The following is a 27,239-nucleotide window of genomic DNA, read 5'->3' as shown; positions in this document are numbered from 1 at the left end:
ACAACAATAACAACATCTGTTTGTTGAGATTCTATCACCGCTGGTCGGAAGGCTACCACGAATAAGATGCTAGAAATTCATCTGTTATAAGGTGCCATCATCAAAATTTTACAATTTAACAGCTTCCAAGAATCATTTTAAATCTAAGTTGGATGTTTTTTTTTCTTATGTTTACGTCAGGCAGCGTATAAATGTGTAAAGGGAGTATTTTTCGACGTAAAAAACTTTAAAATGAAATGAAAGACAACAATAATGTTATTAAATAGCTTTTTTGGTTTTTACTTCAATATAATTTTATGCCAAAAGTATTGCTTAAAATTATTATAAGGAACATATTACTAGCGCCACGGCACGTCTATGAAACCCGGAGAAAATTGGATTTCCCGAGTCCACTTATTCGAACATGTCATTTAATTTTATTTTAAATACTTAAACATGACATTGAAAATTATATTTATATGTTATATTTTATTTTAAAGTTTTATCTCTCCAAATATACACCCTTCAGACATTATAGTATACGCATTAGCGTACGTGTTCCATAATTATTATGGTTAACTAAAATTAGACCGATAGAATAATAACCAAGATAGACGTGGCTTAACCATTGAACTGTAACACATGTTCACGCATTAGTCTAATAAATCAACAAGAAAGGTTTGAGGGTATTGAAAAATAGCAACTGCTAGGGTATAGACGCCCAGAGGATCAAGTCATTAGTTATTTAGCTGGCAGGTAATGAATAGGGACTGGTAATGAACGCATGCCGATTCCGAGCACGCGCCCTTAATCGACTCGCACGCCGTACGATACGGGCAAGTCGGGCGACGCCAACGGTTTACTGTATGGATTGCACGTGGGTTCAACACACGTTTACGGGCAAACAGTTACAGCGGCCTAACTAGCAACATTCTATCTGCAATGCAGGAAGTAGTTAAGTACTGTGGGTAATCAAGAAGTCACGTTCTTGATTACCACGAAGAATGTAAGAGAAAAAGATTCTTAGCTGTTATTCAGTTGTTAATTTCTACGATTACATTTCAGCATGAAAATGTCGAAGAATTGTTTTTAAAATCGGAATGCAAGAAATGGTAATGATTTTGTTTTTGTTTGTGTACCCTTTCATAGAGTGATTTCATGTCAAGTCCTATATTTCTTGACGGATTGAGTGATGATAGTGTTGATGGATTTGTCATAAATTTTTAAATATTTGTATAGTTTAAGATATTTTTTGTCTACCGATGTATGACCGATTTCCAGCTGCGATATACATTTTTTAAATGAAGCAAAACTTAAATTCCTCCTTTTAGCCTTATCAGTGCTTGGAATAGGTTAGTTTTTAGTACCGAGTTTTAGACTTCCTCAATGCAAAATGTTTTCGAGGCTCTTCTTTTCTTCGCAGTTTAGGTTAATATAATCTACCTATTCCGATCACTGTTACAATTATATTAATTACCTATAATTTGTATAGAATAAATTTGAGTAATATTTATCTAAATAAAACTATGTTTAGTCAGGTAACTAAAAACGTAGCAAATTACGAATGTTTTAACAAAATAGAAAATCTTTTAATAAAACCTATGGTTATGATAGTACCCTAACCTCCAATAAGTGTTAAAATAAAGTTCTTTTTTTCGAATTTATTGAAAAACGGTTGTGATACCCATACAAGGAAAGCAATTGATTTTCAGGATGTAATATAAATTCAGGCTCAGAAGTCACAATCGATCGCTAAAAGGGATAACTGCGAATGTATTGTGAAAGGAAATTTATTCGCACCATTAGTGTCTGTAGAGACTACAAATCTACTTGTTGTAGTTATTTGCATTAGGTTAACATATTAAATCCATAAAATGTGGTGTCGCTAGTACAACAAGGCGTGAGATAGCGCGTGCATATTTGTAATAGCTTCGAGTACTTTGAACTTACGCATGGTTGCTTGTGCTTGTAATTTGTATCCTGAATATTACAAATGTGCGATCGCAACAATGAGCTTTTGATGTAAGCATTTATTAAATTGTGCATGTAAAAAGAAATGGTAATCATATCTTTTTCGATTTATAGTTGATAAAGCAAAAAAGATTACATTTTCAACTTATACAATTTTAACATATTACAATTTTATACATTTCAAATAAGGTATATATATATTTAAACCGTACACAATACGCCATCGGCAATTCATGAATGTACCCATTCATTAACGTATTCAACTACATTGCATTAACTTTCTCAAAATTTAATTACGCTGAAGTATTCGATGATAGTAATCAAATAAGTTGCTTTATCGGCAAAGGAATACTCCGTGAGGAAACCTGGATGCCTGAGAGTTCTTCATCATGTTCTCAAAGGCGCGTGATTTCCACCAATCCGCACTTGGCCGGCGTGGTGGACTAGATCATGGTATTTGGACGGCCGACTGGCGCAGTGGGCAGGGACTCTGCTTTCTGAGTCCAAGGCCGTGGGTTCCATTCCCACAACTGGAAAATGTTTGTGTGATGAACATAAGTGTTTTTCAGTGTCTGGGTGTTTATATGTATATTATAAGTTTTTATGTATATTATTCATAAAAATATTCATCAGTCATCTGAGTACCCATAACACAAGCTACGCTTACTTTGGGGCTAGATGGCGATGTGTGTATTGTCGTAGTATATTTATTTATTTATTATTATTTTATTTCCCGAACGGAGGAACCAACTTTGATTTTTTTTTTGTTAGAAAGGTGAATTAGTCGGGAGTTTTCTTAGCTATGTGTCAGATCGGTCCAAGATGGCCGCCGTCACAAAATGGCGGATTATATATTTTTTCATAACTCTCTCAATATGGGTATCAAATGAAAGGGCTTGATTCGTAGAATAATTCATATTGAAAGTCGGGGTATTTTTTAATTTTACATTTATCTATGTGTTTAATTGTATACATTGGTGTTCTGCAGAGCGCGTTAAGCCTTCGGTCCCGGTTCGGTTATTATCACATACATGTTATAATAATCATTAAAGACCTCCTATCTGCATTATAACAGCGTGGAGGGTCTAAGCTCTTAATCTCCCTTTTCTATAAGAGAGGAGGCCTGTGTCCAGTACAGGGGCAATAACAGGCTGAAGTTGTAATATTTGATCAAACTCCGTGGCATAGAGGTGAGCGATGTGGTATATTAGTTAACGCACGACCGATATAGAGGTGCCGTCAAGCGATTTAACGTTCCGTTTCGATGCCGCGTATCAACCGACTGAAAACATGAAAACATATTGTTTTTCTGAGTAGCTGTACTTTTAAATGCTCATGTAACCATATGATTTTCGGTTCCAGATTTCCTGATTAGACCTTTTAAACTAACTAGAATGTTTGTTGTGTTTATTTATCCAAAGTATTTAGTAATAATTTTCACAACATTATTGCTCAGGAGTTGTAAACTTTTGACCCCTATTTTGGTATGGATTTAAATACGCTTACCGCATGGTAATATTGCAGTGGAATAAAAAAAAAATATGGATGATAAAATTACTCAATTAGAGTAGTTTTGCTCTATGTCGTTCATTTTACAAATTAATAAATTTTAGTTACTTAACTCTTAATTTGATATTGTACCTACTTATACGGATCCTACACATTGTCAAAAACACTTGGAAACCAGCGCGCTCTGCTAGGCTTCTAGAACGAGCTTGGATGGCTGGTGTTGCAAGCGTACAATAAGCGGAAAGCTTACGTGCAGCAAACGGCCGAGAGAAGACAAAAAATTGTACCTTCTTACGAATGTATGACCAGGTTTTATGTGAATTATACACTCGCGACACTTCGGTTAACTTTTGCGTAAGTTTTATCGCTATAACTTTTACTAAGATTATGATAAAATTGGACAGTTTTAGCTCGAGCCAAACTGCTTTCTCGCAATTGAGTTTAAAAGTTATATCTTAGCCAGGAAATCGGAGGTAAACTTGTCTGTTTCTCTGAAGTTGAGTTGTACACAATGTTACGGTGTGATTAAAATAGGTATATTGTTGTGTTCTGTATTGCTATCAGGCGTTCATGAGTTATCATCTCTTTCTAGTTTGAAGAATTGTTATTTATTCGGGTTTTAAACACAAATGTGGGTTAATAATATTAACACATGAGATGAGATGTTCTTTTTTTGAAATTCATAAAGATACCATGCTTCGAGCAGTAAGAATGTGGCTGTTTGTTGAGCAAACCGTTTACGCAGAGGGGATCGAAAAATAAAACAATGGAGTGTTATTATGAAATTCAGTAAGTAAAACATTATATCATCTGTGGTGTTTTAATGTTGGCAATAAGCTGTTTCAGAATCTTTTATAGAAGATTTAAAGAATGGGAGTAGATAACAAACAGATATTTATATATATAGGAATTAAAATTAATTAAAAGATAATTTATATTTACATAATGGGTATGTTATAAGAAATGGTAACCTAGTGTTTCGGACATCGAATTCACTTTCGGGGGTCGATTTTAATCCCAGCACGCACCTCTAACTATGTGCGGTAATTATTGTATAATTATATATATACAGTTAAAATATCACATGCGGTGAAGAACAACGTCGTGAAGAAACCTGCATGCCCTAAGAGTTCTCCACAATGATCTTAAAGGCCACCAAGGTGTGAAACCCACCAATCCGTACTGGTCCAGCGCGGTGGACTACGGCCTAAACCCTTATCATTGTAGGAGCAGACCCGTACCCAGAGCAGTTAATGGGTTGTTAAGATTAATAAATTGCATAAAAATTAAATGATTGCATTAATTTTCATAACATAACATACGAGTAGTAATCTTTAAAATACTTAATAACTTACCAATTGACTGAGAAATTATTAAAATTGAGGTATAATGAATTTGGACTTTTTAATTTTACGATCTGGAACTGAATTGCATGAAATCGAAAATGTACGCGACATAAATATTTAATTTTACTGACACCAATTAGAATCCTCAGACTGAACTCATCTAAATTGTAATTAAAAGGCCTCGTGACTGTATTTAGACAAGAATACAAATAAATTAATAAAAGCTACAGAAATATTTGTCAGTAACCAAAACGTGTAGGTATTCGTTTTCGTTTCGTGAAACATACTCAATACTCAACATTATATCAAACGTGTGAGTAAATTTGTGTTGGTATTTTATGCTACTTAAACTATTTTTTGTCGCGGCTTCGTTCACGGTAGGATAGATTTTAATAGAATTAAAAAAACCTTTAGTTATTATAGTTATCTTTATGCCAAATTTCAGTGCAAACACTTTAAGTATGTTAGTTGGTAATCCAGTCAATCAGTCAGTCAGTCCAACAGTCAGTGCGAAAGTTGCTCCTGCTGAAAAGACAAACCAACTGACACTATTTCTGGAATTCTTCTAAGATCCATATCTATTAAATATCTCTGAAATTCGTTTATGTGAAAGGCATGAAGTAGTTAATAAATAATTACGCTTTAAATCTGTTCCATAAAAAATGTGCATTTTCTGGTATTAAAGAAGCCTAGGTCACTCTCCTACTCATTAACTCTACAAAAATGCAGGTTAATACTATGTTGCGCGTGTTTGATGGAAAAACTGACAGATACACTTTTGCATTCATAATTTTTGTGAGGATATTATGATGTCATTACGTACGCGTCGACTCGACAGCTTTTGGTGAAGCGGAGGGAAGGAGTGTCATGCTTGATGAAAACCAATCATGACTTCGTAAACGCGTCGCAAACTTTTGACAGGCCGCATTCAAAGAATATTGGTTGGTAGGTAGGTGCTTGAAACTTCTCACAAAAATTATTTAATTTATTTCGCTTCGCCTTATGAGTCTTCACAAAATATTTTGGGAATTTATCTCGCTTTTTTTGACTTTAGAAATTCATTTACAGGTAATCCTATCCCATTTGAAAATAAAACGTCTACTGAAAAAACTTTTTGTTCAAACACAGGCGGGCATTGTTTAATAGGGGCTTGGCTGTAGCCAACAATGAGAAATGATAAAATTGGAAGCCACACCAATTTTGTTATTCTTAGTTTCGTTAGTCTATTCATTACCATTTTTCACAAAAGGGTACAATTCCCGGTTGGGCAAAAAACTTTAGGTATTGGGCTGTGTTGCTAAGATTTTGTTTATTTTATTTTTTTTCCACCACAACTTAGCCCTTGACTGCTATCTTACCTGACGGTAAGTAATGATGCAGTCTTAGGTAACGGGCTAACCGGTTAGAAGTAAGGAATTGAAAAAAATAAAGTACCCCTAATAGGTTTCTACGCGACGTATTGAAGAAATGTGCGGACTTTTTGACAACAGTCCATATACTTTCAAAGCGTGAGCTTACTGAATGTTGCAAACTCAAATGCGACCTATAATGCTACTTGGCCGCTCCGTTTTGTATTTCGAAATATTAATATTTCGTTTTTTGTATTTTTTGATACTTAAATAAAATTAAACAAGACCAAAATAATCAGCAAACCCTACATATCATATACTATTGTTTATTCATGATAGTATTGTTTTCATTTTATCTTAAAATATTAAAAAGCTAAAAAACCCTATTGTATAGTTACCTCTCGTAACTTTGTCATTTTTTTTGTCTACTGTAACTTTGAAGATTTCCTGTGCCAGCCACACACACTAAAAATAATAGAGGTCAGTGGCGTGAGCGGATAACCATTTACTTATTAAAAAATATGGCAAGAATAACATCTACCTTTTTACGCTGTGAACTTCGCAGACCAAGTATATGTAAAGCATATGTTTTAAGCTCATTTTGGAATACACAGCATCATAAGCGTACAAGGTCATCACACTTTCTATTCTATTTTTAAAAACAACCCGGTGGTTGAGGTTCATACCTAATCCACGATTCATAAGATAATTTCAAAATAAAAGCCTTCAGTTCCATTGATATGCAGTTTTCATTTAAATTCAATTTCATGTCCGTACAAAAGCTAATTGAATAGCTTTCTGCTCGTCTACCTTAAGAATCAGAATGGAAATTGAATATCTATTTGAATATCTCTTTGAAGGATCAAGACTGAAGAGGGTTTCTTTTTGTCATAATAAATTTTGGAGTTGTTACTTGTTGTTTAGCATATTGAGTCGGAAATACCAATGCAAAGTTTACAATCGAATTTTATTTAGGTCAGTAAGTCTTATGAACCGATGGTGCTTACTGATAAACATAAAATAAAATAAAATTAAAATCGTTTATTTCGTTTCTTACAAAGTAAATGATACATGTGTGTGGAATAAATAAATAATTCTTTTTAAAGAATATAAGATATTTCTTTTTAAAGAATATAATAAAAATATAAGAATATATATTTCTTTAAACGGGCCTTTCGGGCGCTTCAAGTAACTCCTGACTTGTTGACACGCTTTTAAAACAAGTGAAAATTTGAGAGTCGTTGTCGCCAACGTAGTGTATTGTTGAGTGCGGGGCGTCAGGATACCTAGGGCTTGCAGCTTGACGAGGGTTCGCTAAAGGGCTCTTGCCGCGACATTATCGCAGTTTATGTAGGGAGAATGGAGGCAAAATTGAGAGTAATTTACAACGCAAGTGAGTTTGTTTATTGGATTAAAATTGTTTGCGAGTTTTTTTTTATTATAAGGTTCTTTATGTTTTTTTCTGGTCTGATCGGAGGCTTTAGCCGTGGCTTGTTACCACCCTCAGTGGCGTGCATTGCATATATGCAAATAAGCAGTGCATACCCTACCCTCAGGGTCTTAAAGAACCTTCAGATAGGACCATTAAAGTTTTGTAATTAAAAAAACACTAAGTAAAAAATATATGAAAGCGCCATCTAGTAATGAGCGGCCAAACTTCTAGGTCAATTGTCGCTAGACAGGCGACAGCGCAACCAGCGCGCGCGAGGCGTAGGTATAGCTTATAAAATAAAATTTTCTACTTCGTATTTTAATTTTTAACCGTAAATGCTAAACATTTACCTTTTAAAACACGTAAAAATATCTATATTATCATTTAATCTCATGTTATCGATTGCAGGGTAAAACAATTATTATGAATCACTCGACATATGACGCCATCTACTGTTGCATAGAAAAATCAAATAAAATAAGCACGCCCAAAGAAAGAATCGTTCTGCTAGATGTGTGCGTGCAAGTTAGTAGTGTGTGTCGTGTAATGTTATAATCGTGCGCTTGTACTTACAAGATTAGCATCGGTCTTGTGTGAACAGTTTCATTCATAAATTATCTATGTATGTGTGTCTAAAAGCACTGCTTACGGAAGTGGATAATCAATTACGTGTTTGATTTTTTTATGAAAAGTATTCCAGGAATTATTGGAAAGTGAGAAAGTTAACAATAAATATTGTTTCTATTTATTGTTGACATATCAAAATAAAATAGCGTTCGTACCCATACTTACAAAAAAATTAAAGACATATTTTGACTAATTTCGATTGCAATATTATCATTAGCATATTCAATCGCCATTATTGTTTACCTTCGAACAATGCTCTATGGCGTTGGTGATAAATAAACGGTTAAAGTGCATAAATTCAGCAACTTATAAAAGTTTGAGTAGTGATAGTTTAATGTGTTAACGTTATTTTATAGTTTATTCATTCATTTTATAATGAAAGCATATTCGTGCGGTCTTTGTTTGGGTTCAGTGTGCCTGGAAAAAGTACTTAGAGGCAACTTTAATTTCTATCCCTTTATCGTAAAATTAGAAATCATTCGCAAAGGAAGGTGTGTACCAATGTTACAAATATCCACAAAAAAAGGTGATAAAGTAAAACGTATGTGTAATAATAAATATTACGAAAACTATTCTTGACTAAGCGGCTACACACCAATCGATTATTTTGCTTTCCTTTTGTTTTATTGTCCAATATACGTAAAGTTTGAAATGATAAAGGATATTGTGATATTAATAATTTTCATCAAGACGCTAAAAACATGTTGGAAAAAAATATTATTTATTTATTTATACTCTTTATTTGCACACAAATAAAAATACAAAAAAAGAATAAAAGAAAACACAGACAGAAGAAGTATACAAAAGGCGGCCTTATCGCTTCGTAGCGATCTCTTCCAGGCAACCTTAGGATAAGGAAAACAAAAGGATAACATACTGCAGGTTGTGCATATTAAAAAAAAATACATACTAATAACTACATACTAATACTTAAACTAGATTACACAAATAAAATAATACATAATAAATTAAATAATAAAAAATAATAATAAACTAATATATACTATAACATATCATAAATACATTAAAAACAGTAAATACTATTACAAGTCGTCTTCAATTCAAACTATAGTGGTTTTTGACAGCTTTCTTAAAAATACAAAGTGTCTTAGACTGCCTTATGTCTATTGGGAGCGCATTCCATAGCGCTATGGCTTGCACTGTAAACGAGTGCTCATAGAACTTAGTTCTATGAAAAGGCGTACTCAGAGTCAGCGCGCGACACGATCTTAAATCAGATTGCACTCCCAGAAAAGTAAACTTCTCCTTAAGATAAGAAGGAGTTTTTAAATGAAATAAAACACAGTACAGAAGCGAAAGTACATGCAAATCCCGGCGACGGCGAATAGGGAGCCACTTGAGTTTTTGTCGAAATTCGGAAACGTGGTCATATTTGCGTAGGCCAAATATGAACCGAATAGCAAGATTTTGGAGACGCTCAAGTTTGTTAATCTGGTCTTCAGTCAAATTAAGAAAGCATGCATCCGCATAATCGAGAATTGAGAGAAGGAGAGAATGGGCTATCATAACTTTGGTTGGGATTGGCAGAACAGCACGTAGGCGTCGCAATGAATGCATTGTCGCAAAAGTTTTCTTACTCAGCTCCTTAATATGCGTTGACCATGATAAATCCTGATCTATTTGAATGCCAAGATCTTTAACGGTGGCACTAAAAGGAATAGCGACACCATTATAAACAATAGAAGGGATGTTCTGCCAATCAACTTTTGAAATCATTCCCGGACTGCCAATAATTATTGATTGTGATTTTGCGGGGTTCACCTTCAGCCCATACTGCTTGCTCCATTCACAGATCAGTGAAAGGTCAACATTAACAGCAGTAATAGCAGAGCCAAGATTTTCAAAAGTTGAGTGGCGATAAATCTGGACATCATCTGCATACATGTGATAGAGAGAAGCTATTTTTTGAGTGATAGAATTAATGAATATGGCAAATAGTAAAGGAGATAACACGCCACCCTGAGGTACCCCGGCCGTAACATCACACCAAGATGAAACGGAATCCGAATGCGTTGTCGACGACCAATGAAGTAACTCCGAAACCAGTCTATCGCCGATGGAGATATGTTAATAGAGTGCAGAAGACTAAGCAAGATATCATAGTCAACGGTATTGAAAGCGTTACTAAAATCAAGCAGAGTCAGAACAGTAAGCTGCTTATTATCCATCGCCCACCGAATGTCATCGGTGACTTTGACCAATGCTGTAACCGTACTATGACCAGGACGAAATCCCGATTGCAAGGGACTAAGAAGATTATTTTTATTAAGAAATAGGCTTAACTGCTTGTAAACTAATTTTTCAAGGACTTTTGACAAGAAAGGTAAAATCGAAATGGGACGGAAATCTGAAAGAGAAACAGGTCTAGCCTTTTTAGGGAGAGGAATAATCTGAGCATTTTTCCACGCATCGGGAAATTTGCTACAACAGATTGAAAAATTCAGAATATGAGTTAAAATGGGAGAAATAACATCAAGAATAGGAATGATCATATTACGGCTAATGCAATCAGTACCGACAGCATTCGAGGCGATGGACATTATACTCTTCTTAACATCACATTCAGAGAAAGACTCGAAGTTAAAAGAGAGAAAGTTTGGAGTTGAGGGAGAAGAAAGAGTTCTAAGTGTATTTTCTTTATCGACACCATCTATTGTATCGGAGGTAGATAAATGTTTGTTCAGGAGTTCAATATCAATGTTAAAAGAAGTCTTATTAGATGATTTACCAACTCCAAGTGACTCGAGAAACTTCCATGTTTTAGCAGTGCTACCACTTTCGACTGACTTATGTATGTGGCGTCGTTGGGCATCTCTACACAATGTATTACAGCGATTCCGTAATTTATGGTACTTTAAACGGTTATCAACCGAGTTATTAACTTTGTATTTGTATTTTGCGGAGTTCTTTTTATTCATTGAGACTTTGATTTCATCCGACAACCACGGTGCTGGCAAGTGCTTCATCTTAATAGATCTTATCGGAGCATGCGTATCATAAAGCTGCGTTACAAGAGTATTAAATATCTCAACCTTCTGATCAATTAAGTCAACAGCTGTGATAGCATTCCAATCCAAGAGGCTGGCATCATTACAAAGGCGACTCTTGTCAATCCCTCCAAAGTTACGCTGCAGAAGTATTCTCGATTTTGCTTTATGAGGACGTATTTTGTAGGAAAGATATATCAATTCATGATAGGAAAATGCATCAGCAGGACACTGGCCGTGCTTAAAGACAAAGTCCGGAGAAGAAACCATTATAAGGTCAAGAAGAGAGGGAGTACAGCCAGGCGAGTAATGTGTTGCAGTAAGAGGCAGAACAGATAAATTACAGGATTCCGCAACTGACATTAATTTCTTGCTACGAAAATCATCTTTAAGTAAACACGTGTTAAAATCACCCATAATAATAGAGTGGCTGTACAAGGGGACAAATTTTTCAAACATTGATTCTAATGAGCAAAAGTAATTAGAAACAGAGGGCGGGCAGTAAAAAACACCGAGAAGAATTTTGGTATGCGATAGGAGAACTTCCACCATTAAGTGCTCAGCCGCATCAGGTTGCGGGGGTTGTGAAGACAAGCTAACTATAGAGAAAGGAATATGAGAACGCAAGTAGATCGCTACTCCACCACCTCCTTTACCAACCCGGTCATTGCGGATGAGCCGAAAACCTGGCAGTGAGTATGATGTTGAAGGTAAACACGTTTTTAGCCAGGACTCAGACACAAGAATGGCGTGTAAATTACGGGAATCAAAAGATGCAAGCATATCAGGATAGTGAGCCGGAATGCTTTGAGCATTAATATGAATGACATTAAAGGTTTTCAGGCAATCTGAGAAACAAGAATCAATGGTTACATCAAGCGGAAGGAAAGATGTACTGTGAAAACTATCATCACTAGAAGACAAAGACTGAAAACAATCACTATCTACACCGTTTGACGACATATAATAAATAATAAATAATAATAATAATAAAAATATATAATATACTATTTAATAATTACAATCTAATTATAGGTACCGAAGAAAAAGATTAAAAAAAATTAGGTATCTCAAATATTTTCCTAATCCGCCAGCTGCTAACAAAAACACTATAAAAATAACAGAGAAACACACACAATATTACACAGTAAGTAACAAAATATCGAAAATAATTGACAACAAAAAAAAACATCTAAAAATAAAAATAAAAAAAAATAAAATTAAGTATAAGTGTGCTGCAAGCCTTATATTGAATAAATATGAAAAATTTCTAAACGAGATGTCGAATGTCAAAAGTGATACCTCGGTTGTCAGTATCAATTGTCAATGTCAACAAACCTAAGATGTCAAACGAAAAATTGTAAACACAACAAGATTAGGATTGAACGTTCTTTGATCAAAGATAACAAGTAGAACTGAACTACAAGATTGGCAGTAATAAAATACTTTTATAGCAATAAAATACTTACAGCACACTGAAAAGAAAGTTACAAACGGAAACCAACTGCAATTATTTCTTGATAACTCGCTTAGCTCTCGGGTTGAGCGATCTGGAGTCCTTAGGAGCAGCAGGAGCAGCAGGAGCAGCAGCAGCTACAGTGGAAGGCTGAACATGTTGTATTGTGCTGGTGATGGCGTTCAACTCTGACATAGTCGTGATGTGATGCCGCTTACCATCCGAGTCAAGCACCACAATTCTGCCATCCCTGGTCCAACACTTTGCCAGCCCAAACCGCTGTCGTGCTGCAAGAAAGGTCTTATGCCGACTTTTGATCAGAAATTCCGATAAAGTCACGCCAGTACCCTTCAACTTCGTTTTCGCAGACCAAACAGAGTCTCGAAGTGACCAATCTCTAAACTTAATAAGTAAAGCACGGGGCTTGTCACCCCCAGCCACTCCCAAGCGATGACAGCGACTGACAGATCCAGGAGACAACTGTGGCAATTTAAGATGTTGTGAAAGTATGTTGCAAACTGAAACGTTTGAATCCTCTTTATCATTCTCTGCAACACCGTGAACAAGAAGAATTTTCCTCCTGGACCGCATCTCTATCTCATCCTGTTGTCTCGCCAGAAGCTCTACCTGCAGCTGGAGATTTTCCAAAGCAGTCAAAACAAAAGATCGAAAAGCTGCGAACTGGGAGTTAATGTTTGATGACGGACTTGTGGCTGGAATGGCTCCTTTTAACTCCTTCTGGAATTCCGCCATCCTGGCATTGAAGTGGTCATTGATATCACATAAGCTTCTTTTAATTGACTCCATTATAGTGTAGTTTCAAAAAGTGAATGTGACAGTGAGAACTTTAGGTTATATGAGCACACTGTCAAAACTGGGGATTTACTGTGCAAATAATTCTGTGCAAATAATTGATGAGAAAGCTGGCAGGATTAGGGTATTTAAAGGTACATTATTTGTAATTAATAATCACTTAATGTAATTTTAGTGAAAATTAAAATCAGAGCAATAAAAGTTACAACTTGTTTGTTTTATGCCTACCCAAAAAAAAAATTATCATCTTCAGTGTGCTTAGAAAATGCTGCCGAATGGTGTGTTATAATTTTGTGACGTAAATCAGGGTATGTACTTTTATTCAATTAGCAGTAGATAGACGATAGTATTAAATTAATCAAAAATATAACTTTCGTAAAGTAATTTGATTATAAACCGACATATCTAAAATATAAATTTTACTTTATGTTTGTGCTGAACACCTTGTGCATACCCTGGGTCCAAGGGCTATGCACGCCACTGACCACCCTACTAACAAAAACGTGCCGCTAAGCGATTTAAGTCCCTCTGCGATGTCGGGTAGAACCATACTCCCTAACAGGTTAGCCCGCTACCATCTTAGAGTGCATCAGCACTTACCACTAGGTGTTGTAGTCAAGGGATAACTTGTAGTGGAAACAAAAAAAAACCGATAGACATCCGCTGCTAGACTGTGGGCTGAGTAAATGCGGGTTGGCGGACTTTGATCATTATAATTAATCGTCATCCTCCTATCAAACCATTACAGGCCTAGTACAGGGCACGGGTCTCCTCCCACATTGAGAAAGAAGAAGAAGAAGAAGAAGAAACACTTTATTGCACGTATAACATACAGGAAAAGAAACAGTAAGGAGTATACAGTACACAATGTAGACATGCAAAGGCGGCCTTATTGCTGCAAGCAATCTCTTACAGGCAACCTTTTTTTTTTTGAGAAAGGTTTAAGCCGTAGTCCACCAGGCCGGCCCAGTGCGAATTGGTGAAGTGAACGCCTTTTGAAACGCACAGTACGCAGTAACAAGTGCACCAAGTACAACTTTCACGTACAACAAGCGAAGCGCTTACGTGCGTAAACTGCCCAGAAGAAGAAGAAGAAGTGCGTGCTGGGATTTAAACTCGGCTCCCCGAAAGTAAAGCTGAAGTCCTAACCACTGGTCTATCACCGCTGCGATTGGATTATAATAAAAAACGTACTCCAAAGCACCGGGGTAGAGAACGCCAATTTCTTAATTCCGAAGCCCGAAAGCTCTGTCTGCACCGGGAATTGATCGCAACAACAACTAAAGAGGCGGTTTTAGTATACTCACAAATTCACTAATAGGCAAGCAGATATAGGTGTATCTAGCAAAAGGCCTTTTTGGCATTTCAAGCAACTGTCGACTTGTTAGTACGCCTTTAAAAACAGGTGACAATTTGAGAGTCGTTGTACTCAACGTAGTGCATTGTTAAGTGCCGGGCGTCAGGATACCTAGGGCTTGCAACTAGACGAGGGTTAGCTAGAGGGCCCTTGTGCATCACAAGGGCATTACCTATCGCAGTTTGCATAGAGAAAACGCCGGTAAATGAAGCGCAGTTTACTATTTAAGTGACCTTGTTTTGAGGTATTCCCATTTCTACTTTCAATGCACCGCCTGATATACAATTTATTTAGTATATTAAAGTTGATATTGGTAAGAAAAAGGTTGCGAAAAGTTTTAATAAAACTGTAACTCAGAGCCTTCATCCCACACAAGCCGAGAATCTAATATTTTCACACCCACGTAACTAAATCCTCTTTTTTAATACTTATTAAGAATCGGGATTAACTAAAAAATGTTAAACGCAACCTACCTTACTGTAGGTACTTATTTGTGTTAAAAATAAGAGCAGTGAGTTGGCTACGCTTTCACGCCTCAACCAATCATCATGCAATTTTGAAATATATGCTGACAAGGGTAAAGAAAAGTACAAAGGTTACCTTTTTTCCAGAAACATGCAGTTTGCCCAGGGGTGGAAAAATAACGTTACGTTCCTATTTAAAAAGTATTTATTTCAAATAAGCACGCCTATAAGCATTTTTAAAATATCATATCTATCTGTTTGTGTCTCTACAAATATTGGTCCGGAAGTTATATTCTACCTACGAGTAAAAGGCAAGAAACCAACATCAGGATTTCAACTAACTCTATGCCAACAATTAATTTGATTAGTTTCTTAGTCATGGAAGGAAGGAAACACACTTCTGCAAATATATATATATATGTATATATAAGATTTTAAAGGTAAGGAGAGTACTTCCAAGCAACCTTCTTTCTAAGAAATGTATTTGTCTATAACCAAATTTTATGTATAAACATACCTACAGAGTTATATTGTGATCATAACACGGCTAGCCGCTATCATGTCATGTTAATGTTAATTTATCTAGATAATAATGAACTGTGTATCCAACGATGACTTCCATACAAACGAGGATAAACAGCTTTATCCTCGTTTCAATCATGCACATTCATTGCGCACACAGCGGCAGCTGTTGGGATGACGTCGCGCGCTCGCACACACGTAAACATCTGATGACGTCACGTACGAGGGTGGGAGGGGAGTAGAGGGGAGAATGGCACTCAACAGTTGGTCCCAGCTCGATAACGCAGCGCGTGCGTGCGACGCGCAACGTCACATGGCCGTCACTAGTGTGACCACGTACCTACATTTTCTTTGCAATACATATATGTCTATTTATTACAACTGAAAAAAAAATCTACACGTTACGGATGCATCTCATACATTCAACATAATGAAAAAATAAATATAACTATGCATGCATAAAATAAACTACGAAATTTAATAAACCAAAAAAAAAATTAGTCTTACCTACTCTTTTTTCTTTGTAGTATACTATTCTTATTAGATATCTACTTTTTTGTAAATGAAATGCCGTGTAACTCGCATAAACTCGAAAATGGCTGGACCGATATCAGTATCGCTTTTTGCTATGTTTGCTTTATTACAGGCGGTTTAACGAAAACTAGAAACACTCAAGGAACAGGCTAAACCTCGAAATAAATTTTGTATCGTAATTGCCACGTCGGATTAATGTGAACGTCATCCGGCGGCGTTTATACAAAGCTAATATGATAGATTTTAAGATATTCCTATGGCAGACAGCAACGTCAACACTGGAAGCATCAAAAATTTGCAACTACTTACATAAGACCGTCACGCAACCGCGGTGCTTTATGCATGAGTATTTTAAGGTTAAAATGAGGTTCAAACAACATATACTATTAAATCTATGAAGTTCTTCACAGCGAAAAACAGATCAGATTTTCTTTAGCATATTTGTCAATGGTTTTCCGCTGTACACGATTAAGTAAAGTTTTCTCTCCAAAAGTAAATGTTAAAGTTACCTCTCACGCAAACTTGCTCTATGGTTTTCGTAATTTATTAAAATTTTGGGATAAAATAAAAATACCTGCTTTATATTATGTATATGTGTAACTGATGAGTTTGATGATGTTTAATTTTGTTCACGCAACTGAAAATTTCATACAAAGCATGTAAATTGAGAAGTGCACGTAGCGGTCAAGTAGCATTTTAGTTTGCAACGTTCTGAAATCAAATCCGGTCATGTCACGCTCTTAAACTCACCCGAATCTGTGCTCAAAATGACCATTTCGTTCCTATTTAATTAGGAGAATCGGACCGAACCAGCTGCTGCTCTTCAACGAGATGCATGAAATTTACGAATAAATATCAGACTTTTTCTGCGTTTCACGGGGAGCTTGATGAAATGAAACAAAAATCCCATTCAATCTATTTAAATTGAGCGCTCCATTTGTTTTATCGTCCATTCAATCTCCGTATCGGTAAATCTATTCAGTGTTGACTACCTCGGGAGTTGAGCCTCGTATTTTTTCCACTTTCATTTTTAAACCTACTTTTATTTAATAAGCTTAAGTAATTATAATAGGATAGAGTTTTCTGTATAGGAAATAATATTATATAACTATTTACATTGTTATGGAATGGTGATATACCTTTATGGAATAGCTGTGATAGAGGTTTAGACATTAGACTTCGGTTTCCCATGCGTACCCAGTTCGATCCCCGCACGCACATCTAACTTTTCTGAGTTATTTGCGTTTCAAGCAATAATGTATCACTTTCATAAACGCTGAAGGAAACCATCGTGAAAAAAATGCTCTACCGAGAGTTCAACATAATCTATCTTAAAAGATGTGTCCAGTAAAAGTGGATTACTACCAAAACCCTGCTCATTTTGAGGCAAGGCTCGTGCCCTGTATATATAATGATGATGGTGATGACTCTGATAATATGCCATTTCTCTTGTACACAAATCCCGTAACTAAAATTAACACTAATCCCTAAATTGGCAGGTCTAAAAGGAGTGCCATTTTAGTTTAGAGCTAGAATTGGAGGTAGAGTTTGTGCAACAGAATCGGCACCATTATTTTATTTTGAACAAAATGTGCCCCGTGATACATCCTCCATTAAATACCAACAATTTAAAAAAAATAAATCAATTAGGATGGGTAATTTCTAAGATCTGCGCGATTTAATATTCAAACTCTATAGCTGTACTTTATTAACAGTGAAGATGAAAAAGAATTTGGTTAAACATCTTATCGAAAAGGTAGAATATACAAACCTATACCTGCCTATATAACCTATATTGCCTTTCTGGACCTTCATCTGACAAGTTGTAAATACAAAGATCGATTATGTCTACAAAACACTCAAAAGATACATATATCTTTAGTAACAGCACAACAAAAATTGTTAAAAACATTTCATCTATGATATAAAAAGAAGTTCTCAAATGGAAGCTTTCAAAAAAAATCATACATCAGTGATCTCCTAAATTTAAATATCGACAGCTGGTTGAGCCTACGTCACTCTGCCATTATCATAATTTAACAAAAAACACTTGCCCTTCCTACAAAATCCCTTTTTTTTAGTGCGAGCTGACCCAACCCGCGATCCACAATATTGAACAAGTTTCGGGGACGATACTGTTGCTTTTTCATATAAATGTACCCAACATTTCCGTGAGGGAATATTATAATAGGGTAAAGGAAGAATGTATTTTTTGCATTTTTACTATTCTTGTGTTATTCATTAAATTAATGTTATAAAAGTTAAGAATTTAGAAAAACACTTTTTAGAACAGTCTTCCTATTTAATCTGACGACAAGGCTTCTTGGAAGCAGGATGCTTCACTCTCATCTCTGATTCTAAAGTATTAAACTGTAAAATGATGTTGAAAAAGAGCAATCTGCTGAGTTTCTTCTCGGTAGAATCTGCTCTCCGGTGGTAGAGTCACTACAAACAGACTGACTTGAGCTTTGAAACGTGCTTGTAAACTTCATCATCATCATCATCATCTCAACCAATTGACGTCCACTGCTGGACATAGGTCTTTTGTAGGGAGTTCCACAATGCACGGTCCTGGGCCGCTTGCCTCCAACGGCTCCCAGCTACTCGCCTGATGTCATCTGTCCACCTTGTTTGGGGCCGACCTACGCTGCGTTTACCGGTGCGGGGTCGCCATTCCAGCACCTTAAGACCCCAACATCCATCGGTTCTCCGAGCTAACTCTTGTAAACTTGGTCTACTTGAAATAAATGAAACATGAATTTGAATTGTGAATCTGTGACTTATTAAGCATCTTACAATAATATAACCTACTGTCAGCAGTGCAGTGTAATAAAATAGCTTGGACAAAGATAAAACTAACACTGCTGTTAGTTTTATCTTTGTCCAAGCTATTATCCTAGTATATATACCGACTAATTGTAACTTGAAGGTAAGTATAATTGCAGTTACCCTACTTTAACTATACTTTCCAATTCTCTTTTTTGTATACTTACTCGCTCTACTCCTACATTTCTATGTTATTTAACAAGGTCGCCCAGACCACCCTAAATCATTTTCTCTTTTTTTAATATTCTTATTTTCTTCGTATTCCGACACGCCTAACTCATAAAATATCTCTAAGCACCATTCTATATCATTTATCATGCACCTAGTCTTTAGAAAATCTATTCGATAAGCATTCAAGAGATGGCCGATTTTTCAAAGTATACAAAAAATTAGTTGGCAAATTGTGTTTCAATGTAAACATTCACATTAAATTAAGTGAAAATTCTCCCACAAAACATTAACCGAGGAATGTTTCGTGAGCTGCCGCTCTCGAGGGGCCAGGGTCTTTCACCTTCCGCTATGGCGGAAATAAATCTAATTCTTTGGATGACAGATATCAGCAAGCCTTGTTTATTTATACTTTCAGCCGCGGTCGGAGGGTCGCACATATGGGACTCGATTCCTTCCCTCATTGTACTAAAATAAACTATTATCTCCACTAAGTCAATAAAAGCATGAGAGCTTGTTAAGGGATCATTTCCTGGCCGAAAAATATTTTTAGGATAACTCCATAGTACAAAGATTAAAATTGTACATAAAAAGCGATGGATAAAAATAACACGTCGGAAATTTAATTCAATAATAATGAGTTATAATGATGTATGTACTATTTGATTGGAGAAGTCAGTTATGAAAGTGCTACGAGTATGTGTGTTGTACCTCAAAGCCTGATAGCCCGATAATACCTGGTACCTGATAGCTAAATATGTTTACTTGGAATATGGTTTTATTACGACAATACACGTTACGTTCGATTATAATATTACAGTGCTCTTTTTTATTACCTGCATCTTCGGTATTACCGATACTTATTTGGAAACAAGACGGTGATCAAAGGACGATTTTTCACTGGCTGATTTCCGTACTTCAACTTGAATATAAATATTAAGTGTTGATGTTGACTCTTTTTTCAAAGACTAGTTGATAGGTTTATTTTTCTCCTTAACATTCACTGCCTGGTCTTTTAAAGTACCTTTTGTACATTCGTAATAAGAACTTATGAAACATGAGTGGATTGATAATGAATCACACCCTCGAAGATATAAAAACCCTTGTTTACGACCAGAATTCTTTTGCGTCTCAGCTTTAATTCCAAACTACAATTGGTATTAAAAACTAGAATGCTATAGCTGCGTCTGCAAATTTTTTGTAATGTTGGCGTATACAAAAATGTGGATCCTTAAAACGGTCCCAGGAATAAAGGTAATTTCATTCAGAAAAATTTGGAGAGCGTGTCGTATTAATTTAAATATATCAGCATATTCTTTGTGGGTACGGCGTGCGTGAAAATGAGCCGAGGAGGGTTAAGTGTGTGGGCCGTGAGTAGTAGACGATTCCAGCGGATGGCGGGGAAATAAATGATTGGATGGATGTGATGTGAACAGCTAATGCATTATTACGACGTTGATCCGTGATCCCGAAATATTCCTCTTATCTATTTCGGTATAGTGTTTTAATTAATAGCCTATGTAAGCAGAATCCCTTTTTTACTGATATTTATTAGGTTCAAAATCCTTATTAATATTATGTATATAAATTCGAAAGTGTGTTTCTTAGTTTGTCGTTGCATCACGTCTTTACTAATCACTCATTTAACTTTATTTTCAGCATAGAGGTAGTTCAAAGGGCAGAGAGTAATATATGCTACTTTTTATCCTGGAAAAACAAACGGTTACCACAGGATTTGTAAAAAACCATAATAAACTCAGACGAAAACTCGGGCAACAGTTAGTACCTAAGTAATAATTGTTTTATTAACTGATAGTTCGAAACAAAAAAAAATTATTAGTTAGTTAAAATACGAGTTATTTTTGTATTTAAAAGCAAGGAAAAATCGACTCGTCTAGGTGGCTTGATACCGCTTCGCTTAAGGCAGTATTATTTTAATAGTGTTAAGGACAAACCATAAACTGTCATTTTGAAATAATACTGCTATAAGATATGGTAATAATGCAACAGTCCGCATTTGCGGTGTCGTGCACATTTGTGACCAATCATAACTCTTGCATAAACCGCCGGATGAGGTATTGGTGAGGCTGCTTAGACATATTGGTTTGGCCTTAGCTTAACGATTTTGTACGATACAGTATGCAAAATTTGCCTCGATTCGAAGCATCTGTTTCAATATCCTTGGGTCTTTCTAATGCCCATCCTATTGTGGCTGCGAGTGGATGACACCCGTATCACATGTTACTACGAAAGAAAAAAACATCGATCCCTTTACTTTAGAAAAAGTACACCCATTTAAGGCTGCCTCGTTTAGTCAGGGCGCAATGAATCTAACAAGCTGTACGTTGTGACAGTTGACATATAGCAGTCATTAATCAACCGGTCATAGATGCTTAGGCACTATTTCAACTGTCTGTCCCAATCAGACACCTCTTTTGAAATAGTTTTAATATATAATGTTGAGCGTTACTTACTTCCTTTCTTCGTATTTTTATTTAGTTTTAGTCGCGTTGGAACTCTGTTCCGCGGCTGTGCACACAAAGATAACCAAGTTATAAGGAGGGATTTACTAACTTATTTTGAAAAGGATAACCCGGGTGAGATAGTGGAATGGCAGTTCTAACAGGGTTCTACACTTAGGCTGTCTTGTACATTAAGAATGTACGAGCCAGCTAAGCAATGCGTACGAGGGATGCTGGGTAGTGAAACGAAATGAACTTTTCCACTAAAGTTAAGCTTAGTTTAGCTATGAAACTGAAAGTGGTGATCAGAAAAGCAATGGAATTATAAAAATTAAATGAATTATTATTCTACAATTAGTTTTTTTAGCTCTACAAAGCTAAAGTATAGTTATAAATATAACTAGCTGTTGCCTGCGTCTTCAACACAGTTTATTTCGTTTTTAATTTGTCTGGCACTATTACACTAAACAGTTACAAATTTCAACAATGATATTTACATTTCTTTCTTAATTTAGGTCCATATTATATCGGTCAAAAGAATCCTTAAGTGCAGCTTCATTTCTATATCCGATGTCGCCCTTACAAGGGAGCCGTTACCGGTTCAGTTACAAAAACTAGGTTAAGTAATCGTTTAAAAAGGAATTATTGTTTCAAAGAACGACGACGTTTACAGCCTTTGATTGGTATTGATTAGAAGAAACTTAGTATGTATAACGTATGTGGCCTACTAACTACTTACATTTTTTTATCGATGAGCCCTGATCAATTTTATATGTCGGAATAAGAATGAGTATTCGCTATACATATAAAGTAGAATATAGGTTGTAAACCTATGGTTTTATAATTTCATAAAGCTGTCCATTTCTCATGAAATCAAAAGTACAAGCTTTTTCTTCTGATTGCTTAGGAAATTAAGCCGGAAGTATTATCATATTAATAGAAATGGAGAATTTAAATCAGGCTAAAGGAAAGCCGAACGTTTAAAAAACAATTTGAAAATGTTTACTAAAAGCTCTTCACGCCGCTTAACTCAGACATGAACAGACTAACATAAAAACTAAATAAAACAAACAACTAAAATTGATTGCTCCAAGCCTTGTACGGTTTATCATTTTACGACCGACAAGGATCATCGAAGTTGTCTATGACTAATTTTATTGCTCCACCATATGCTTGAAGTAGAACATATCGAAGCTACGACTAATTTATTATTGGCCTGTAGAATGAAAACCATGATCATCACCACATTAACCCATAACCGGCCCACTATAGGGCACGGGTGTTTTCCAACAATGAGAAGGGGTTAATGCCGTAGTCCACCACGCTGGCCAAGTGCGGATTGGTGGACTCCACACACCTTTGAGAACATTACGGTGTACTCTCAGGCATGCAGGTGTTTTCCTTAACCGTTGAAGCAAGTTTTATTGAGACATGACTTAGAAGAGAGGTGAGTGCTGGGATTCGAACTCGGCCCACTGAAAGTGAAGCTAAAGTCCTACTCCCTGGGCTATATTGAAAGAAAATATGGTTTACTAAATGTAAACATATATTTTCATTATATTTGGTCCACTTTAGTTTCACATTATATTTTGATACGTGAGGCGCATTGTAGTTTTTAAGATATTAATTTTCGTACAAAAGACACAGGTGGATGTATGAAACATTATCTATATGATTATCGCTGAGTAGGAAAGGTTATTTTCGCAACGATGTTTTCACATATGTGACACACGTTGGTGACACATGTGACACATTATGTGCTTTGTAGAACATTTTGAAGGTAATTCTTCAAGAGAAGTAGCTTCATGAAACGTCATATTATGTTTTTACTTTTCGGTGTTAAAATAGCTTTTAACATGTTAGGTAAGAAGTGGATAGCGTTAAAACATACCAGAACATTCTAGTTAGAAAGAAGATATGAGGAAGTGTAAAGCCGTTCACATATTTAAAATAAAATACAAAGCAACTTCCGGATAAAGTAGCTTAGCACGGAGCTGTAAGAAAAGAGTTCAGCGCGGCCATGAGATAAATCCTGTAGGAGACGGTTCGTAATAAAACACGTACGACGCGGGGCGCTACATTTTATTTCTGAAAGCGATAAGGACGCGAGAAATTCCTTTTACGAGATTCTTGCGGAGGGGAGGCAAGGGTGCAGTGTGAATACGGCCCGTGCGACATCTGGTTTATGTCGACGTTGGTTCGTAAACTCAAAGAGGGCGGGCGCCTGTCGACCCCGTCTCGATGCTCAAAACGTTCGATGCACCGTGACAATGATCAATGTGCAGTAATTACTCACCACAGATATATGTTAACGAAAGCTCGATGTATTTTAATCAAGCGAGATGCACGATCCCTTCTGTCCGACCTTGTGTCTCGTTATTTATCTGTTAATGCTTTATTTATTAGTATGCCGGATGAAAGATGCGCGTGCTGAGATGATCTTCGTAATTTTTTTGGTTACCAATGAGAGGTGAAATCTCATATTTTTTATTTTTGGTTTGTTACGTGCTAGGTAGGTTGACGACGACCCTGGCGAAACGGTGAGCGCTGTGGTTTTGAGTGGGAGGTCCTGGGTTAGATCCCCGACAGTGGGAATTTGGGAATTTATAATCAGTGAATTTTCTCTGGTGTTGTCTGGTGGGAAGCTTCGGCCGTGGCTAGTTATCACCCTATCGACAAAGACGTGCCGCTAAGCGATTTAGCGTTCCGTTACGATATCGCGTAAAAACCGATGAGGGGGTGGGTTTAATATAACTGCCATACCCCTAACAGGGTGGCTCCTAAACTGCATTATCACTTACCGGCAACAAGCAGCTTATCAGGTGAGATTGCAGTCAAGGGCAAACTTGTAATGGAAAAAAAACTATTCATTTTAGGTAAGCAGATTTTACAGTTTTTTTGGGTATTCAGGAAATAAAGGGATGCATTTTTTTAGTGTACGAAGTGAGTAATTTCGAAAAACCTGTTAGGTATATCGCCAAATCTGTAAAGGCTAAAACGTTTATTTATTATAATAATTAATAAATAAATAAACATACTACGATAATACACACATCGCCATCTAGCCCCAAAGTAAGAGTAGCTTGTGTTATGGGTACTAAGGTGACACATTAATATTTTCATAAATAATATACATAAATACTTAGAATATTCATATAAACACCCAGACACTGAAAAACATTATTGCTCATCGCAAAATCATTTTCCAGTATTGGGAATCGAACCCACGGCTTTAGACTCAGAAAGCAGGGTCGCTGCCCACTGCGCCAGTCGGCCGACAAATACCTATGTAACTTATACCCAATAACTATATAACTAAGCGGTACAAATAAAATAGCAAGTCTGCAGTGTATTACCGTAAACAACATTTTACTCCCACGAAAAAGGTACAGATGTGATTCAAAGCGTAGAATCACGCTCTCTAAAAGCGTTCACGGTCCGTGGGCTACTAGCCAGCATTACGTTTATAGGGGTTTGCCCATCAGAGCTCGGGACTGAAGTAGCTAGTAATAACGCTTGTTGCCTTCCTGTTCCCACTTAACCCGAATAGGGCTGTGTATAATGTGTAAACAAGAGTGTTATAAAAAAAACCTTTTTGCATCCCATTTTGAAACGTATAATTTAAGTTAACACAGAGAGACACATATATCTTTTATAATACCGCTTTGGCATACGAATGTTTGTGGAAATATTATTTTAGTATTAGTTTATAATAATATATTATGTTAGTGTCCAATAAAGTCTATATATCCATCTAAAAAGATTTATAAATTGTGTGATTTGTAAAAAAATGTAGGCATGCATTTTTTCATATTGTTTTTTATTCAATAACTTTAATTTTTCTTACAAAGTAGTAAACGAAGATTAAGTTTTTGTATCACTAGGTCGTAAATTTATTTAACCTAAGAAGATAGAGTCAAACTTAAATAGCACAGTCCAACCCTCTTAGCTCCCTCGCATGTTCACTGGAACTTCTCCATTGACACAACAAGTTCCTATTTGGGCTTTATTTGCTTAAACTTGTGCATTAACAAGTTTTATGCAAATCACCATATAGACATTGAGTGCTCCAAGATACATTAATCATGTTATATTACAATTTGCATATTAACTTGTCCTGTTAGTTTGTTAGACACGAATTACGCAAGTTAATTATTAATATGAAGCGGTGGATTTCCAAAAATAAGTTTTTGCCACCATATTCAAGGTTATAATATGCTCAGGTGGGAAATGTTGTAAAACCAGAAGGGTTCGAGTCCAGGTGATTACTTGCTTCACTTTTTTTTTTCTTTGTAAACTCTGTCCTTATTTCTTAACCTTTATACCATATCCTATGCTAGGTTGCCTGGCCAAATATTGTACCTTTTTTAAGGGAAATATTTGTTTTTTTTTCACGTATGGTGTAAATTTCATATGTGCCTAAATTATTATCTTAAAACGTTGTTTATGAGTTGCATTTTTTTTAACTATCTATTCGTGAAAAGCAAGATGAAACAGTGGCTTGATTCCTCTTAATTGGTTGACAAAAATGAATCGCAGAGCTAATAAACGACGTTGAGTGAAGTTTCAATTCCTTTCCCAATGAAGTCCAGCTTTACACAGGGAAATACTAACGTACCTACTAATCCTTGCACTTCTGATTTCGTAGGCGCACCAAGAAACATTAATCATGTTATATTGTTATTGTGTTGTGTGCTCGAGACGCGGTTCGCTAAATTGATGATCTAACTTCGTGCTTAATTATGCCTTACACTAACTCAGACTAAATTAAACTACTTGTATTCGCTATTGCAGTTTAGAAACGTGTTATGTAAATAACAAGGGAGTTTCAGTTTTGGAGTTAACTGTTAAGTAACTTATCACTGGAGAGTGCTAGTCTATACGTTTGTAATTACATTTATCACTTATTTAATGTTAGCACAGCACAGTACCTACAGTTTCTACAGAAAGTTCACACAGTATAACAGTTTCTAAAAATATGGGTCTGGACAAACTTTGGTGTATTGAAATACATCCTGAAAATACTTCGTTGCGAGACAAAGAAAGTACAATCTATTATATTATAAATGAGATGTATATGTTTATTTATTCCCTTAGGTCGGCTTAGTCGCCGATCTGAACGAAATTTTGCAAAGCGAAATCTTGCATCTTCATCGTAAGATACTTTATATTCTATCAAAGGATTCCTACGGGATCGCTTTCTGAACACAGACATAGCAAACTGTGGGTTTTTAATCACACGGGAAATCGCATTATGTTCGTTTGAAATCATAAGCATCCGTTAGTTTATTGTTTCATTTAATAATAATAATATCGTTATACAGTTTTCCAGTGACTCTCATTCCGTTCAAAAATCATTTTGAACCATATTATGCTGAGGACTGAAAAATATTCGTTTAAGTAAAAACATTGTTTT

At 35.9% G+C, this 27,239-nt stretch overlaps 1 protein-coding gene across 4 annotated transcripts in view; it reads right to left on the bottom strand.

Annotated features, from left to right (window-relative positions):
- Nucleotides 1–27,239, bottom strand: part of LOC120629014 (protein alan shepard) — a 145,605-nt gene that overhangs the window by 11,231 nt on the left and 107,135 nt on the right. The window lies entirely within an intron of this gene.

This window comes from Pararge aegeria, chromosome 13 (genome assembly GCF_905163445.1).
Source record: "Pararge aegeria chromosome 13, ilParAegt1.1, whole genome shotgun sequence".
NCBI lineage: Eukaryota > Metazoa > Arthropoda > Insecta > Lepidoptera > Nymphalidae > Pararge > Pararge aegeria.
Note: the sequence above shows the minus strand (reverse complement) of the source record. Positions and strands in the feature narration are given on the sequence as shown.